The sequence below is a fragment of the Podarcis melisellensis genome (assembly GCF_964234715.1).
Source record: "Podarcis melisellensis genome assembly, chromosome: 14".
NCBI lineage: Eukaryota > Metazoa > Chordata > Lepidosauria > Squamata > Lacertidae > Podarcis > Podarcis melisellensis.
Window position 1 is genome coordinate 27,415,676 of NC_138546.1, and position 19,888 is coordinate 27,435,563.

The 19,888-nt window shown below is 47.7% G+C and overlaps 1 protein-coding gene and 1 long non-coding RNA gene across 2 annotated transcripts in view; one reads left to right on the top strand and one right to left on the bottom strand.

Moving 5' to 3' along the window:
* The window catches only part of SMAD6 (SMAD family member 6), a 56,013-nt gene that overhangs the window by 15,320 nt on the left and 20,805 nt on the right, over positions 1-19,888 (bottom strand). The gene's annotated exons all lie outside the window — the stretch shown is intronic.
* Positions 8,308-13,929, top strand: LOC309356951. Its single transcript, XR_014162955.1, has 3 exons — positions 8,308-8,702; positions 13,217-13,386; positions 13,538-13,929. It is a non-coding gene; the product is annotated as an uncharacterized lncRNA (long non-coding RNA).

The following is a 19,888-nucleotide window of genomic DNA, read 5'->3' on the forward strand; positions in this document are numbered from 1 at the left end:
CTGCTGACATTTCAGGGGAATGAAGTGACCGGGCAAATTACTGTGAAGTCCCCAGGGCTTTCCAGATGGAAACTGCACTCGTTGCCGACGTGTTTGGAGGTGCAGAGTCTTTTTTCCCCTTTGACGCAAGCGAGGGCTCCCGGTAATGGAAAAAAGGAGTCCGGTCTGTCACTTCGTCACTTCACGGTCCTGTGGCAAAGTGCAGGGGGGTTGTGGCCACCTAGGGCTGGTGGGGAAGGAGAGGGGCACTGGAAATTGCCTGAAATCAATTCCTGCGCAAGGAAACTTCCAGAGGGGGCGAGAGCTGTGTTAGCGTCAAATATAATGAAGGGGCTTGCAAGCACACGTTCCTTGAGCACTTTGGCCTGGCCGAAATGCGTCCTTGGAAAGTGAAAATGCCTCTCATTTTCCTGGATGGAGGTTGGAGAGGTGTGTTTGTGGCTTGTGCAGAAACCACTGGCCTTTGCAATCCAGCCTATTATGCAAAGGGTAGGGGGCACATCCATGGATAAACCCACTTTCACCAATGACATGTGGCCCCCCCCAAAGTTCCCTATGAAGAGATGTGGCCCTTCCCGTCCCCTGGGAGATGCTTTCATGGTGCCCAGAGTCCAGTTCAGCAGCTGCAACGCTTACACAGAAGGTAACTTAAAACGTACGGACACCCCAAACCCCACCACTGCCGGGTCAAAGGCAGCACAGCTATGGAAGGGTGAAGGGGAACCAATGGAGTTTATTCCCTGTGAACTCCAGTAAGCAATGGCACTGGGCTGGGCTGGTGGGGCAGAAGACAGGGAGCCTGAGAATAGGTAGCACCAGAGCAACTAAGTCCAGTTTTGTCCTCACTGTTAAAATCTACAAGTGCGACACCTGGAATGAAGAGGGAGGAACAGGGCTGAGCGATATTAGGTTTTCAATGTTGTGAAGCATCACCAGCTAATCATTGCGATACATCAGCATGTTGAAAAGGAAAGAACACTTCCGCTGGCCTTGAAAAGCACCAGGGTGAAGTCACTGCTGCCAACGCCTGGCGCAGGGATGAAGGAGGCAGCTCGCCCACTCGGTCGGAGAAGCTAAGGCAACAGCTGGCAAGTCCCACTCGCAATATACTGCTGGGTCAAAATACCATCGCGATCTGGCCCTCAAACCTGGATGATGTACCAATACATTGCCCAAGCCTTGGGAGGAAACTGGCAGACAGGGCCACCCCCTGGTCAGTAAGTGAGTGGCTGGCTGAGGTCAGTGGGGCAGAGCCCCCATTTGCCCCAGTGGACCTGCCTCCACGATGCACAGTGAATATGCGAGCACAAGAGTTCCCTGCCAAATGTTAGCACAAGCTAATCAAGAGCACCAGACCCCTGGAGTCCTTATGGCCTTGAGGCAGGCCTCTCCAAGGTTGTTTTGTCCCAATACGGACAAGAAAGGTTCTCAGAGAATGTGTAGTCTATTGGGTCCAAAATTAGCCTCTGGAAAGATCTGTGTTTGGGTTGTTCCCAAAACTACTCAGCCTGTCCTGAAAAGATAGCTGAGCTAACAGCTCCGACCATGACTAAAGGCCTACCAAGTACGTTTGTATAAATTTCAGGAAGTACTTTAAACATTTACACAACAAGTCATTTAAAGAGAAACCTGTTATGTCTCAAAAATGCAACCGCTAATCATTCTGGAGTTACCATCGGTCATTTCAGGCTTCCTTCCCCCGGAATATCTCCTTTTCAAGGACAGAAAATAAAAGAATTGCTAAGGAATCTTCCTTTCTGGGCTTGAAACCTAACAATCTATATTCACAATGAGCCCTATAGGAGCCTCCAAGACAGACTTCGCCAACCTGTTGCCCTCTATGTGTTTTGGATGACACCTCCTATCACAACAACAGCTGGGTCTGGTGGAAGCTGTGGTCCAGAACATCTGGAAGGCACCAGAGTGCTAAGAACAGCTGCTCCTTGGAATCAAGAAACATCAAAACCAGCTTGTGGGTTCCTGTTTCTCTGGCCCCGGAGACTATATCAGAGAAGTGCATTCATCCATTCTTGCACGCTTTATAGAATTCTCAACCTATTCAATCTCCTGCTTCTTTCCACAGGAGGGGAGCAGCCTGGGATGCTGCAATTTGACCAGAATTCTGCAAAGAAAAGAAGATGGACAGAGAGGAGGGCCAACGGTCTGGATGCTGGGTAAAGGCAAAAAAATAGCCCCGTTTCACGATTTCCTTAGAAACTAAGAAACATATGTGGCTGCAGGTTCCAAGCTTCTAGCAGGGCCCAATGTGGGGCAAGAGAATGTGAAAAAAGCCTGAGTGCTGGATCAGGCCAAGAACCCCTTCATAGTCCAGCATCCTGTTCTCACAGTTGCCAACTAGGTGCCCCAATGGGAAGCCCCCACTGTACTTTCCAGAACCTCCAGGCCTGCCGGTTACTGGGCCTAGCAGAGTCTGACTGGGCAAGGAATGGGCTCTCCTCTTTGGGGTCACGGCTTCCGATCTGCTGGGCCCATCTGTCCTGACAGTGGAGGTAGAGCCACCGATGATAAAATTTTGTTTAATCCTCCTTTAAAGCTATTCCTATTTGCTACCATCACCACAACATCCAGGAGTGAATTCCGTACATAGCATAACAACCATTTTACTGACAGTAGATGTTTATAGGATGAATTCCACTGGGAAACCCCATTAAGCCTTAACCAGAGAGCTTCAGGAGGCCGTAATACAACCCTCAGCTTTTATCAGGGAATACAGAGCATCTCGCAAAGTGGTGCCGCCAAGGAAATAGCTAGCCCTGAAGTAAGAACCCCATCAAAGAAAAGGAAATACGTGCCCAGCCTCTGCTTGATCATTTGCCTAACTTTCTTGACTTCCACCTGCAGTACTCTTCCCCCAAAAATGAGCAAAACTTGAAAGCCTCCACATCACATCATTCACTTGCAAGGAGGGCCCATCAGCTACACTGGCATTCCAGCTGATGACATCATTGCAAAAGGAAGAAATCTGATTTCCGCCAGGGCGGAAACTAAGCAACTCTCAAAACAATCATCTGCACCCCAACTTTTAGGCAGCTGTTCTGCTTCCTCCATCAGGCTTTGTCTCAGGACAGTGTTCATTAACAGGGTGCCCTTCACGTGCAGAACCAACCAAAATGTCACAAAGTAAGTGAGCATGCTTTTGAGATCTCCAGAACCCTTCATCAGGCCATATTCTGAACAAAGCAGTTTTCAGTATCAAAACTGGTGAAATAGGGGTGGGTGGGTCCCAAAGCAAGTTTTTAGTATTTAAAAGAGGAGCAAGAGCGATGACAGCGAAACGAACTACCTCACAAGGTAGCTGGGCTCTCCTTCATTGGAGGTTTTTAAACAGAGGCTGGACGGCCATTTGTCAGGGATTCTTCAGCTGTGATTCCTGTATTGCAGGGGGTTGGACTAGATGACCTTTGGGGGTCCCCCTCCATCTCTTACAATTCCAAGTTTCCACTACCGGAAGACAGGACACAAATCAACCAAGGAAACAAACATTTCTGCATAAAGCAACTTGTCATCCAGGAGCGCCGTCTCCCAAAATGACGCTGAGGAATTTTAGCATCCCATCACTCCACAGGGACTTGCTCCTCAAAATTTGGTGCCACTTCTAAATATTTCAAATATTCTTCCAGCCATGGAAATTAGGGTTGTTGATGGAGGTGCCAGACTTGGGGTGGGGGTGGGGAGAGAGTGTACAAACACAAACTCAGCATACCAACATACAAATAACGCACCCTGGACCTTCCAGATTTCCCGTTAAAAATATGAACCAAATCTTCGGACACAGAGATGCTGCGGGGCTGGCTATACTCCAGCCCCACCAATATACGCCCAATGTTTATGATGTGCAACAGGGAAATGGAAAGACCCACAGAGAGTTCACGTTATCAAACGCACAGCCAAAAACATGAGACAGGTAATCCTCTTCTGAATGAACGAACCTCGATTAGAGATAATGAAATATAGAAACGCACACATCCTCCTCCAAGTATTACATCACCATCGATTTCTAGATAGCTGGAATCTCCCGCTGATGGATTCATAGCCAGCTCCTCCCTACCAATCAATTTACAACTGCTGCAAGGTTGCTGAAACGCTGCCTCGTTTTCTCCTTTTTTTTCCTTTTATGAAGCCAGGATGGCTGCTCGTATATGCAAATGCGGTGCTGAAATCCACAAAAGATTCCAGCGCGCGCAAATACCGCTTTGGGAATTCACGTTACGCCCCAGGCAACATGTGTTTACATTAATGTGAATGGGGGAAAGGCGCTCACAGAGGGGAGGGAGGGGTGGAGAGCGCATGAAAACAGTGAGCATTTCAAAAGCAACAGACCCAGGAGCAGAGAGCCGAGGAGGCTAGGAGCGCCGAAAAAGGCCGCCGGGCAGCATTAAGGAACAAGCGAGGAACATGCAACAGCAGAAACAAATGCCAATTCCAACTCCGCCAGGCCCCTCTCTGCGCGCAGAGTTTTGCTCCTGCCTTCGAGGGGAAAACTCATTTTCATAACCAGCTGTTTTTAATTGTGCATTCTTCGCAGCATGCCTAAATAAGTGGAGGGGGGGATGGAAAGAACGCAGGGCTGACGGGGGTTTGCAGGGTTGGCGGGAGGGTGGGGGAAGAAGAGAGATCAGGGCTGTAAATAATTGTGGGCGGACTTAGACAAAAGTTGAGTGGGCTAGAACGACGCAGAATTTGCCACTCCGGCCCTGTGAAAAGAAATATCCCAATCTGCAAACTCTTTTCTGGCGGTCTTCGCACAATTATCCTCACTTGAGAAGAAGAGAGGGCTCAGCGTCAGCATATTTAAGAACATGAGCAGCAACACAGCTATAGGACTCAGCTCCCTCCCTCCAGAGCCCCAGAACACAAAATGGCTGCCACTGGAGGAACAGAAGGTCTTGCCCATGGGTAGGCAAACTAAGGCCCGGGGGCCGGATCTGGCCCAATCGCCTTCTAAATCCGGCCTGCAGATGGTCCAGTGTGTTTTCACATGTGTAGAATGTGCCCTTTTATTTAAAATGCATCTCTGGGTTATTTGTGGGTACTGCCTGGTGTTTTTACATGAGTAGAATGTGTGCTTTTATTTAAAATGCATCTCTGGGTTATTTGTGGAGCATAGTTTATCCCCCCCCAAAAAAAAATATATAGTCCGGCCCCCCACAAGGTCCCCTGCTGAAAAAGTTTGCTGGTCCCTGGTCTTGACAATACCAGCTGCCTCCTATACCCGAGAGAAAAGGACAACCGAATTGATCAAGAGGATTGAGAGACTGTCCTATGAAGAAAGATTGCAGTATTCGGGTCTTTTTTACTTTAGAGAAAAACGTGAGGAAGACGCAACACAACACAAGTTTACAAAATTATACCTGGTATGGCGAAAGTGGGCCGAGAAATTTTTTGTCCCTCTCTCCTAGCGTTTCATTACATTACACAACATTACAGCTCATGAGAATCCAATGAAGCTAAATGTTGGACAATCCAGGGCAGGAAAAAGATCGTTAAACTATGGAACTCTCTCCCACAAGAGGCAAGGATGGCCACCAGCTTGGGTGGCTTTAAAAAAGGAGTAGGCAAATTCATGGAGGACAAGACTTATCAATGGCTGCCAATAACAATATGGCTATGCTTTGCCTTCACAGTCAGAGGCAGCATTGCTTCTGAATCCCAGTTGCTGGAAACGCCAGGAGGAGAAAGCTCAGGTCCTGCTTGAGAGTTTCACACAGACATCTGGTTGGCCGCTGTAAGAACAGGATGCTGGACTAGAAGGGCCACTCGGCCTGGTCCAGCAGGCTCTTCTCATGGACACTGGTACCTCAGGTTACAGACGTTTCAGGTTACAGACTCCGCTAACCCAGAAATAGTACCTCAGGTTAAGAACTTTGCTTCAGGATGAGAACAGAAATAGTGCGGCGGCGACAGCAGGAGGCCCCATTAGCTAAAGTGGTGCCTCAGGTTAAGAACAGTTTCAGGTTAAGAACGGACCTCGGGAACGAATTAAGTTCTTAACCCGAGGTACCACTGTACTTATGACTTTGCACCAATCCATTAACAACAAGAACCAGGAAGAACGGCAGAGGGCACGTAACAGTCTGAGTCACATTTCTTAGAGCTAATGGCTCCCAGTTGTGGCATCTGGTTGGGATAGGGGGAAAATAACCAACAACTCGATGACAGGAGTCACCAGGAAGTCAGAACATCCTGGCCAATAACATTATTTTATTTTGTACATTTATCACCCACCTATCTAATGTCAAGAAACCCCAGGGGGAGGGGGAGTCCATGGGGTTGCCCATCCAGCCACTGACCAGGCCCAGACCTGTTTAGCTTCACCAAGGTGGTGGCTTCACAAGCCTTCAGACCACATCCTGGGGCTCTATCATGGGGTGGGGGAGCAAAGAAGCAAAGAGTTTGGAAAGGGTTTCAGTCCAGAGACTGGCCAGCTAACCAAAATAATGCTGGATAATTTCAAAATGGATCCCTATGTTTTCTTAGACACTCATAAATCTTTCAGTATCTGCCGCCCAAGCCACCTCCTTTGGGATAATCTCAACTTCCCTGAGAAGAGATGTGAGTGGCTAACCCAGATTTCACCAACCTGGCACCTTTCCTGATGTTGCTGAACTACAATTCCCATCAGCCCCAACCAGCACAGCCAATGGCCAGGGGTGATGGGAGTTGTAGTCCAAAACTGCCTGGCGAGCACCAGATTTGTCGCCTGCATAACAGTGATTTGCGAAAGGCCAGTTTGTGAACCCACAACTCAAGATAGCCTTCACAAGGAACAACTCCTAAGAACATAGAAGCCCTACGTCTTGGAAGCAAGAAGGAGCAGCTCTCTCAAGCTCTCTCAGTCGAACGCCAGGCACCTCTGCCCAGATTGCTTCGCATTCAAGAAGGAGCCTTGGCTGTTCCAAACACAGCTGAATCCAATTTCAGATCACCAGATTCATATCGGTGGCGCTGAAATGGAAAACACTAAGGGCATTCTCAAGTATGTGTGGCTGCAATAATCTGAAAACTTTTATATATATATATATATAAAAGGGGGGAGGGGAACGTATCCAGAGGAATTGCATGAAATGTTTCTACCAATAAACAAGCCAAGTACTTTTGCATACCTCTGTTGAGGTTGGCCTTTGGTGACAGGGAGAAGGCTGAGAGAGACATGGGAGGGGGGACACACTTAGAATGGGAGTTTTGGAAAATAAATCCGAACAGCTGGAAGACATCGATGCGAAGGATTCTGCACTTCCAAGACCCATGCAAATGCACTTGTTGCAGAATTCCAGAAAAGCACCTCTGCTGTCCTTTTCTGAGTTTTCTAATTACTGAAAAGAACATGCTTCTTGTTCCTACATGTGCAAAGGTCACATTAAAACAGGGGTCAGCAAGGTTTACCTCGCCTGGGCCGGTTCACTCCTGCAGAGATCACTTTGTGGGCAGAATGTGTCTGTGCAGACGCAATGTCCGGCGCTGTGGAAGAGAGTCCCTGCTCCGTGCTGCACCACTTTAGCGCAGCGCACAGGGACTCGCCAAGTGGGCGGCTCAGCTCGGGGGCAGCTCATGGGCCGTTTAAACGACCCCAGTGGGCCAATGGGCTGCAGGTTGCCAACCCCTGCATTAAAACCTCACAAGCAAAAGTTTGACGATTTCTTCGTAGCTCTAGTTGGAGGCTCCCCAAGGCAGTAGGACTGTCAGGTTCCGCTCTACCCATAACTCCCACTACTCAGCACTCCTCACAAGGCTGAAGAACAGGAGGTGTGCCTGCTGGATCTAGTCCATCATCCTGTTCTTGTAGTGGCCTTCCAGATGCCCATTATGGCAAACCTACAAGCAGCACCGGAGCACAAGAACAGTCTCCCCTCCTGCTCTTCCCAGCAGCTGGTATTCAGAAGCATTCCTGGTTTTAAGCACGGGCAGCACAGCATAGTCTTCATGGCTAGTAGCCACAGATAACCTTCTCCTCAATGAATTTGTCTAATCCTCTTTGAAAGTCATCCAAGTTGCTGGCCCTCTCACTGCCTCCTTTGGGAGTGAATGCCGTAGTTTATAACTATGTGCTGCAGGAAGAAGTCCTTTCTGAAACTTCCAACTTTGCTGGATGTTCACTTCCCAGCCTGATCCACAGTTTCCTTTCACTTAACCCCTGCACTCACTGGCAAAGGACACATGACCCTAAGTGGACTGAGCAACACAGTCAGTTGAGGTACAAATAGGATGACGAGACCCCAAGTACTGTAATCAGGAGAAAGCTGAGTGTTTTTCAATTTCTCCTTTTCATTTTCGCAATTCTATACTACGGTTACCAGATTTTTTTCAATGAATCCGGGGACACTTTTCAATTTTAATAGGAATGATAGGATTTTGTCAGGGGACTGATTTGTAAATCTGGGGACTGTCCCCGGGAAACAGGGACGTCTGGTAACATTCTATACAGCCTATCTGGGACATAAAATTGAGGGTGTCTTAACAGGGAATGCTTAATCAGTGTTTCCAAGGAAAATGTTGCGACTGTTTACAGACAAGTGCCATTTGTGTCGCAATACCCATAACAACAGTGGAGCTTAACAGTGCTTTCACTGTTGTCTGTGGGCTACCAGTGGTCCACAAACAGGAAACAAGGGGCGAGGGGACACCAGTGGAGAAGAGCAAGAAGGGACGAAACCAAGACATCAAAGTCTGGAGAGAAGCATAAGGTAGGCAAACATTCCTCATGCCTTATCTAAGAGACCTTTGTTGAGAATGACATCCATCCAACTCTGAGGGAAGGGCCATCCATACCTTTGCATGCAGAAGCCTTTTGGAACCTCCAGGCAGGGCTGGGAGTACTACTTGCCTGAACCCACCAAAGTCAATGCCGGTCAGCTAATGGGGTGCCCCCCAGTTCTTATTGGACTACAACTCCCATCATCCCTGACCATGCTGGCTAAGGCTGGTGGGAGTTGTAGTCCAGCAATATCTGGAGGGCACAATGTTGGCTACCTCTACTGTAGACAATATTGTGCTAGGTGCTTTGTATGAAGAAGTCCTCAGGTCAGTACCAAGCATCTTCTGGTATGCTGGGATCCATTTCATCTGAAAGTCTGCTTCCAGACAGCATGGACTTTATTCAGCTGGATGGACCAATGGCCTGCCTCAATATAAGGCAGCTCTCTAGGTTCCTAGCTCTAAGGGCAGCTCTTGTCCAACCAGGTCATGGGCATGGTGGCATGGGGATCCAGAAATTGCATGTGCTGTCACCCGGGGATAAGGAAGATCCGAGTCTTAGAAACCATTCCTGGAAAACAGTGAGCCCATTACCACCAACATTTTCCACAACAATGGCGTTTGCTAAATAAAAAAGCGAACCAAAAGGGGAAAACACACCCTGCTCTGAGGCGGAAAGGCAAGCTACAGCCAACAGCATTTCCCAACTGTAAAACAAGGTTCACTTTATTTATTATTTTGAAAACACAAATTACTTCCAAAAGCAAGAAAGCGGAAGGACACAGCCTGCCGGAGCTGGCCAATTGGCCGGCGCTGGGCCAATCCCATAAATGTTTGGCAGTCAGCAGAATACAGAGCCCTCTTCTATTGAAAAGGGGGCTAGTGACTGCTATCCCCCCCCCCCCGCTTTGCATTCCCAGCGGATTCATAAAACACTTTTCAGATTTCAGAATGCACTTCCTCAGCCTGTCCAAGTTTGAAAGCAAAGCCTGTAGGAAGCGGTTGGTCTTAACCTTTTTTTTGCTATGGAGAGAGTTGAACTTCTTCCACCAGCTATCAGAGAATCTCAGTGGAAAGCATCTTCAGACTTCTCCTGGGCATGAAACTCTAACCAACAGGGTGAAGGTCCATAGCTCAGTGGTGGGGCATCAGCCTTGCATGCAAAAGGTCCCAGATTCCACCCCACACAGCATCTCCAGATAGGGCTGGGAAAGACTAAGGACTGAAAACCCTGGAGAGTTGCTGCTGGTCAAAACTGACAACAGCAACTACAGGCATCCATGGTCTGACTGGTGCCTCTGTCCACACTAGACACTTAAAGCAGTATTATACCACATTAAACCATGGTGACTTCCACCAAAGAATCCCAGGAGCTGTAGTTTGCTAAGGGTTTGTTAGGAGACTTAGTCCTCTCCCAGAGCTAAAATTCCCAGAAGGAGGATTGATCGCTAAACCACTCTGGGAATTGTGGCTTGGTGAGGGGCTCTCCTAACAGCTCTCCGCACCCCTAACCAATTACAGTTCCCAGGATTCCTTGGGGGAAGCCATGACTGTTTCAAGTGGTATGATGTAAAGTGCAGATGGGACCCAAGCAGAGGGCAGCTTCTTATGTTCTGACACCAGGAGTTTCCACCCATGCTTTTCTGGGCACAACCCTCCCTTTTGCTCATCTGCAGCTTCTGCCATTTCCTACATAAAGATGTAGATTTCTACTCCTAACTTAAGAGCCCCAGGTGTGCACCAAGGTAAGCTTGCCAATGGAGGGAGTCACTCCCTTGCACATCCCTTTCATCAGTTGAATCAAAACTGCCCCCAGCAACAAAAACTTTGCTTTCAAGTGAGATGTGTTAGAAGGGTGCAAGCAGTGGCCTGGCTCACACTTATGGCTTTCTCCTCTTGGAGAGTCAATAAAGTTGAGGTCCATAACATCCAGGGACTACAAGGTTGGTGAAGGCTGCATTCAACTGTGTGCCAGGGAGGCAAGTGTGCAACGCAACCCAATGTATGTGCCCTCAGACCACTTGACAGGATGCCAGGGGGCAAGTGCCTGTGTGCCATGTTTAAGGTTTTGATTTATTTTTCATAAAATTTATACACCATTTGATTGTTTAAAGAAAAGAAACATGACAGTGGTTTACAAAAAGAATAAAGCAATAATATTATCAGCAAAGGCAGTTAAAAGAAACAATTTAAAACATTTATGTGTGTAGAATTTTGTAAGAAGATAGATAGATAGATAGATAGATAGATAGATAGATAGATAGATAGATATAGATATAGATATAGATATAATTAAAAGCAACTTTGAAGAGCAATGAAAATGCAAGTCTACATTCTACGTATCTGGGTAAGTTATGGGTAAATAAGATAGGCTGCCACCGCTCAAGAGTTGCCAAGGGGAGTGTGGATCCAGGACAGGTGGACAAAGGGTTCTTGGCTGAATAAGGCTCAAGATCTGAACACAAGCCCAGCCTCTGGGGCTTCAGAGGCTGGGTTCCATTGGTTGCCAAACCAGCTAAAAACAAAGAGCCACGGGAAAGACTACAGCCAGCCACTGTGCCAACACCATCCCCAACTGTCTTCTCCTTGATGCAAATTAGGCATGAACCGTCTGCCTCCAGATCTTGGGCCTGGCTTGGCACACACTGCCACTTCTAATATCAGGGTGTGCCAAAATGCCACGGACTTCAAAGTGCTTGCTTGTAACAGCACCCAAGTGGCAACCCCAGCCAAGACAACAAGAGGCATGGCGAAAGTCGCGGAAGGCAAACAGCCCCCTTGAGCTCGATTGAGGTGGCCAATGCGTCGCATTCCTCCAAATCCCATCAGCACCAGCCAGCATGGCCAATGGGAAGGGATATTGGGAGGTGCAGTCCAAACATCTGGAGGGCACAAGAATCGTAGAATTTTAGCGTCATCTAGTCCAGCCACCCTGTAACGCAGTAACCTTTTTGCCCAACATGGGGTTCAAACCCACAAGCCTGAGATTAAGAGTCTCATAGTTGTGGGGAAGGCTGACCTAGATGGACCAATAGTCTGACTTGGTCTAAGGCAGCTTCCTTCATAACTTCCACAATGGCTGCATTCCTTCCTCTGAATCAAATCCAGGAACGCAATGCACAGTACAGCATCTTGGCACAGTACGATCAGATATTACATGGTGTGTGTGTGTTTCGGTTCCAAGGGTTCTATATATACACAAAAACACACATACTCAAAGGCCTAGTAACCCAAACCCCATGCAAACATCTGGGGGCTTTCGGAACTGGCACACCGGCTCCAGAAACCCTAGGATGCTCTTGCAAAATCGCACAGGGCTGCCCACATCCATGCAAAATTTTGCAGGGGCATCCCAAACCCAGCAAGAGGTGAGAGAGCAAAGCCATCTCCATGGACTGGGTGGTTGTGGGATTTCAAGCAGCCTTCAACTGCGCAGGTGGAATAAGCGTAAGACGTCATGGTACTGTATGTCCTACTTAAATCTTCTTTGCATCACCAATGGGCACACAAAAATGCTTCGGGGAGGGAGGCTTTCTATGCAAAGTACTTTTGTCCTGACACAAAAGCTAAACATCAGTTTGACACATTTCTATCCATCAAACCACCACCCTCAGAACTGGAATTTTTCCTCATCTGGAACAGGTTAAAGCAGACCTCCCTCCTTCTCATGCTCTCTTTAGGTATATACCTTTTTTCAGATTAGCCATTCTCTGATTCTTTATTTAAAAAACTGAAATAACAAAGTGTGTGTGAACACAGCCAATGGAAAAGCAGGGTTGATGGTGGGCTGGTGTCCTGGGGTCTGGCTGAAGGGTATATTCTTCCCTTCCTTTTACCACAACTAATCTGACACCCCCCCCTAAATCCACAAAATGCAATTAGCAGGTTGCTCTGTACATTTTATAGATTTGCATAACACATTTCTAGCTTGGAAATGCAAATTATCTCATTGCAAACATTTCAGCTTCTTTGTGTTCCCTCTCTCACTGAAGGGCTGTATCGTGATGTATGGAGCAAGTTTGTTTTCTGCTACTCCAGAGTGCAGGACCCAAAACAATGAATTCAAATGGAAAGATAGGAGATTCCTACTCAACCTTAGGAAGAGCTTTCTGATGGCAAGAGCTGTTCCAACAGTGGAATGGACTCGGGATTCCTTAGCTGCAGTTCCTGCATTGCTGGGGTTGGACTAGATGACCCTTGGACCCTTTCCCAACTCTTGTGATTTCCAATTCTATGGTTTTACATCTGATTACAGAGGAGGGGGGGATGAGAAAAGAATCGGAACAGTCTCAGGCCAGGTTCCTGAAAAGTTCAAACCTGTCGGCAGCCGAACCAGGAACCGCCAACGCTGTATTCTCAAGAGCTGAATCGACACAAATGCCCAGTGTTCCAGGGCAGCAGGATTCAACCGCCAGAAATTCTTTGAAATTATGGGTGTTTCTCTGAAGTTCTCTCCCTTCAGTTTGTTTTGGGAGGGTTTTGATTTTCTGCCTTTTTTAAAAAGGTATTCTTCCGCCATCTCTGACTCTCCAACCAGGGCCCCCCTCCCCCCTCCTGAGACCCGAGCTTTCTCCAAAAAAGCAAATTGCTGAGTTTGGATTTGGCACCTCCAGGAAGAGGAGGCACCTTTGATGAATACCAAGCGGGCAGACTTCAATCGCTTCAATGAGAGCCGTGCGTTTAATAAGTTATTTCCGTGGAAAAACCTTGGTCACAGAGTTTGGAGGGAAGGCTTATAAACGCCTCCCCCTCATCAAAGCGGCAGAGGGATGGGGCGGAATGGGGGGGGGGAGTTACTGTAACTCTAAATAACTTCTATCCACAGGTTTCCAGAAGAACTCAAGAGTTTCTCCTATATTACTGACCTGGTTCCTAAGCACGATAAAAGAAAACAAAATTTGACCAGCAAACGCGTATATACCCCAGGACAAGGGTAGAGAGACCTCAGATGCAGGAACTGAATGTGGCCTCCAGGCATTTCTATCTGGCCCTCGGAACTTTCGTCATGACACCCCCTCACTGTGACCCCACTTTTCACCCTGAGTGTTTTGTCCTAGCAGGATATACAGTGGTACCTCGGGTTACATACGCTTCAGGTTACACACTCCGCTAACCCAGAAATTGCGCTTCAGGTTAAGAACTTTGCTTCAAGATAAGAACAGAAATTGTGCTTTGGAGGCGCAGCAGCAGCAGGAGGCCTCATTAGCTAATGTGGTGCTTCAGGTTAAGAACAGTTTCAGGTTAAGAACAGACCTCTGGAACAAATTAAGTACTTAACCTGAGGTACCACTGTATGTCCTTCAGGTCCCATATTGCCTCTTGGTTGTCCGGATGGAGAAGAGAGGTGTGACTGTGTGTACAATCACAGAAGTAGAATAACAGAAACATACAATTGTAGAACTGGAAGGGACCCTCAAAGGTCATCAAGTTCAACCCCTTGTGATGCAGTAATCTTTCACCCAACATGGGACTCGAACCCACAACCCTGAGATTGAAAGTCTCTTGTTCTATTGTCTGCTCCAAGCACTTTCGCCTCTGGCTCCACTCACTACGAGCTTGCATGTGGCCCTTGGAAGGCTGGCCAGAAAGGATCGTTCCCCAGCCTTTACTTGCCTAAAATCATGGGGTAGGGAGTTGGCCTGGGACGGCACCTTTTATTCTACTAAAGTTTTTTTTTAGTATTTCTCATAGTCTGCTCAAGCTTCTAGTCCTCAAGGACGTGGGATCCATGATTAATAAAAGCACCTTTTAAACACACTATCTTGCAAAGGGCCTCTCCTAGCCCTCCTATGCGGTGATCAAGCCAGCTAGCATGGATTTGACTGCTGATTGGCTTATGCTGAGGTTTTAAGATGCAGTTCACTGGCTTTGGGATTATGGGGTCAGCAGAAGCTGCACTATGCTGAATCAGGCCCATTGGTTATCAGCTCTGCTGAGTTTCAGACAAGGGGTAATTCCCAGATCTATCTGAAGGTGGCAGAGGTCCTTCTGCATGCAAAACAGATGCTCCAGCCATGAGTCGCAGCCCTTTCTGCTTGGAGAGCCTTCAGACAAAAAGCAGTGTAGAAACAGACTGCTGCCATCATCACCATCATTCTCCCTCACCCCAAAAAGCCAACCAATGTGGCTCCAGGCAAATTCATCTTCCCAACTGACCACTTTTATAAACCACCTCTTGGATAGGAGATTGGTCCACTTCATAAGCAAAAGCATGTTCCATTATTGTGGGTGGTGGCAGCCCCTCCCCTGCTGGTCCAATTAACCAATGCACGCCCCCCCCAGCCACCAAACCTGGTGCCCTCCAGATGGGCCTGATCCATCAGAGCTCTTGTAATGCTCTTAGGGTATGTTTCAAAGCCCCCTGCCTCATCAGTGGAGCTTGGAGCACAACATCTAAGAGAGCGTCCAGTAGCGGCTCTACCTCCTAGGTCTGCCTTCCCCAACCTGGTGCCTGGAGGACACACAGCCAAGAGAAGGCTATTCTAGGGCAAGTCACATTTAGCTTTTTGCTCTAGACCAGCTCTTCATTGTTGATGGGCACTGAGATCCAGCGCCGAACACTGAGATCCAGCGCCGAGGGCCTTCTGGCTGTTCCCTCATTGCGAGAAGTGAGCTTACGGGGAACCAAACAGAGGGCCTTCTCGGTAGTGGCACCCGCCCTGTGGAACACCCTCCCTTCAGATGTGAAGGAAGTAAGCAGCTATCTTATCCTTAAAAGACATCTGAAGGCAGCCCTATTTAGGGAAGTTTTTAATATTTAATGCTGTATTGTTTTTAACACTCGATTGGGAGCCACCCTGAGTGGCTGGGGAAACTCAGCCAGATGGGCGGGGTATAAATAAATTATTATTATTATTATTATTATTATTATTATTATTATTATTATTAATCCCAGACAGCATGGCCAATGCTCAGGGTTGATGGGAGCTGCTGTCCACCAACATCTTGAAGGCCGCCGGTAAGCCCACCTGTGGCCCAGACAATCTTTTGTTGTTCTTGCTTGAGAAGGAAGTGTGCAGACATCATCTGATCATGGAGGAGAGGTGGACTATTGGCTACTTGCCATGATGGCTACGCTCTGCCTCCACATTCGAGGCAACAATGCTTCCGAATACCAGTTGCTAGAAACTGCAGGAGGGGAGAGGGCTCTAGTGCTCGGGTTCTGATTGCGGGTTTCCTACAGGTATCTGGTTGGCCACTGTGAGAACAGGATACTGGACTAGATGGGCCACTAGTCTGGTCCAGCGGAACATCTTATGTTCTTCTGGCTCCACACTTTTCAGGATTCTGGGAAAGCTTACACCACAATAACAGATTTTTGTTTTTGTTTTGAACCGCAAGAATAAAAACAGCAACCCTCTTGGAAATTAACACTTTTCCCCACTGCCTTGGTTGAATTTTTTTCTCATCAGGGAGAAAAGACTTTGGAGGCCTGAGAAGTCACTTTTGCCCGGAGCTCCAAAGAGGGTTAAAAGTTTTGTGAAAACAAAGGGAAGGAATGTATTCTTGGAGGGGAGGGGAAGGAGATTCTCCCCCTCCTTTATTATTATTTTTTTTAAAGCAACAAAATTGCTCAGTCATGCTGTCGCTCTGCGATTTTCATCCAAAAAGGTTTATGGAATCGTTCGGGCCATATGGGGAAAGCGCCCACAAGGGGCAAAGAATTTTTACTTTTTTTGGAAGCGTACTGGAAAAGAAATGCCCTTTTATTTCCCATCGGCAAAATAGGTCCATAGAGGGAAAAATGTTTAATATAAAAACATCTGAACGAAGTATCCTCAGCTACTTTCTTTGCTTACTCTTCCCTCTTCCCCCACCATGCCCCCCCTTTTTTTTGCTTCTAAGTACTACTTTTTGGCAACGGACACGTTACCTTGTCAAGAAGACTTTTTAGCCTGATTGTAACAGGGTACGCAGAGAGGCCAAATAACATGAAATGAAGGGGAAGCCCAAGGAGGGAAATCTACATCCTTTAAATAAGCATCGGGCAGAGATGCAACCACTTATAACAAAGAGGCCTCCTTCCTCCTCTCATAAAGGCCCTTTCATATTATGTCATCATTAGGGGACTTCTCCTTTTGAGACAGGGGCTTCTATGTGATTGATTGATTGATTGATTGATTGATTTAACTTATTTATTAAATTTGTCAGTTCTGCTTTGCCACCCAAAGCGACTTACATTACAGCCAAACATCAACGGACAATAAACCCCACAGACATACATTAAAACCAAGAGGAAAGAGAAGTACTTTAAAGGCATCCTATCCACTGGAACATCTATGAAACAAGCTCTCTCCCTCTTATAATATGTGGTTGGCACAGCTGTTATTCAACGCCAGTTAAAGACATACAGTGGTACCTCTGGTTATGGACAGGATCCATTCTGGAGGCCCGGCTGTATCCTGAAAAGTCTGTAACCAGAGGTGCCCTTCTGCGCATGCGCGCCCGGCAAAACCCAGAAGTATGCACTTCCGGGTTTGCCACGTTCGCAACCCAAAGTTTACGTATCCAGAGGGATACATAAGCAGAGGTACGACTGTATTTATTTAACTGACCAGGCTTTCGGAAGGGGTCGACAGGAGGGGGCCTGCTGCAAATGGATTAACACAAGAACAGCCCTGCTGGATCACACCAGTCCAGCACCCTGATCTCCCAGTAGCCAACCAGATGTCTGTGGGGAACCTGCAGGCAGCATCTAAGAGCAAGAGCCCTATCCCCTCCTGTGGCTTCCAGAAGCTGGGTTGATGGTCATTCTGCTGCAGCGCTGCGCTCTGGTTTCGTACAGTTCCTTTTTCAATCATTTGCATATTCATGCTATTGCTGTGGGCTGCCTGAACCAATAGAGCAGTGGTTCTCAACCTGTGGGTCCCCAGATGTTGTTGGACTACAACTCCCATCATCCCTGAGCTCTGGCCTTGCTAGCTAGGGGTGATGGGAGTTGTAGTTCAACAACATCTGGGGACCCACAAGCTGAGAAAGGCTGCAATAGAGGATAGGCCAGAAATCTATATAATAGGTCATGTTCTTTGGAATGGAACCTTGGGCCTGGGGTCTGAATGTGGCCCTCCACGCCATTCCATCTGGCCCTCAGAACTCTTTGGGGGCCACACACCCTCCCTAGCCTTGTATCACACCATCCTTAACTGCCTTTTCCCAGGCTGGAATGTGTCCTACAGGAGAAAATTTACATCCATAGCCCCACCCACTTTGCCACTCCCCCCCCCACCGGCATGTGATTTCTCCATGCCTGAAGCATGCCCAGAAGAGAATGCACCTCTCAGGCTGAAAAAGGTCCCCCTCTCCCTCAATCTGGTTTGGGAACGCATGACCTTGCTGAACTTAAACCAGTGCTTGGATGGAGGACCTTCTAGCAGCCTGCCCTGCCTGAAAGCCAGTAGTTGGGCGTGTCAAGACTAGGACACAGAAGATTGGGGTTCAAATCCCCACCATGCCAGGAAGCTCACTGGGCGTGACCCCTAAGGTCACTGCCTCTCAACCTAACCTACCTCGTAGGGTTGTTGCGGGGATTAAATGAGGAGGGAGGGAAGGAATCACGCGCACCACTGTGAGCTCCTGGGAGAAAAGGTGAAATTGTAAATGCAACCAACAACTAATAATAACAATAATTTATTATTTATACCCCACCCATATGGCTGGGTTTCCCCAGCCACTCTGGGCGGCTTCCAAAATAGTATTAAAATACAGTAGTCTAAAAGCTTCCCTAAACAGGGCTGCCTTCAGATGTCTTCTAAAAGTCTGCTAGTTGTTCTTCTCTTTGACATCTGGTGGGAGGGCATTCCACAGGGAGGGTGCCACTACCAAGAAGGCCCTCTGCCTGGTTCCCTGTAACTTGGCTTCTCGCAGTGAGGGAACCACCAGAAGGCCCTCGGCGCTAGACCTCAGTGTCCGGGCAGAATGATGGGGGTGGAGACGCTCCAAATAAATAAATTCATTGGATTTCATGATGCCATGCTATTGTTGGGGCTACTAGCCACAATGGCTATTGCTCTGCCTCCACAGTTAGAGGCAGCAATGTTTATGAATACCGGTTGCTGGAAACCACAGGTGGGGAGAGGGATCTTGGGCTCAGATTCTGCCTGTGGGCTTCCTTTTCGGGCTTCTGGTCAGCCACTGTGAGAACAGGATGCTGGACTAGATGGGCCACTAGCCTGATCCCAAAGGGCTTGTATCCCAAGTTCTTAAAGGGGCATCCATGGGGCCACACCAGGCCAGCCACTCCTGCCAGAGACTGAACTCCACTGACGTTGCTTAAGTATGGCACGCTCAGGGTTAACTTCAGCTTGTCTCTTATCCTATATATATGTAATCCTCCCCACTGGGGAAAAGATAAATAGCCCACATTACACTCTTATGAAGAGTTGCGCCACTTGAAATTCCACGGTAGGAGATGGGAATATCCAGTTACACTACAATCTTGGTCACAAAGTGATCGTTATTTTGTTCCCAAAGAAAAGTTTAAACCCGCTTTCTTCTCCCGTCAACAACGCAGGGCTCAGATACCACAGAATCTAATCCGCCACCTTCCCCCTGGAAGCTCACAGCTATTGTGTGTTTTCATCTGCGGTTTATTTAAAGAGGGGGCTGTATGTGGAAATGGATCATTCCAAGACATTATTTTAGAACTGAAAGCGCTGAAGTTTTCATGCTGAAAATTCATATGAGAGCCTTTGGCCCGGTGGTCAGAAGCTATATTTACTGAAGTTCCACATCTGAGTCACAAGCCAATATAGGCCAAGCCCCGATCCAAACGCCAGCTCTCCTTCCTGGGTTGTGGGGCTGGAGAAATATCTCAAATTCCTGCATGTCAGAATCAAATTCGTCCATGCTCTCCCAACACTTCCTCCCCGCTCTCAGATTTAGCACCAAGAGGACAAAGAGGGCAGAGGAAAACCCTGGATTTCCTGGGTTGTTTCCTGACAGAATCATAGAATAGGAAGGGACACAAGGGTCATCTAGTACAACCCCCTGCAGTGCAGGAATCACAGCTAAAGAATCCCTAGCAGATTACTATTCAACCTCTACTTAAAAACTTCCAATGAAGGAGCGTCCACCATTTTCTCACGGAATCCGTTCCACTGTTGAATAGCTCTTACCCTCAGAAAGTTCTTCCAAGGTTTATTCAGAATCTCCTTTGTGGTCATTTGAATCCCTCTGT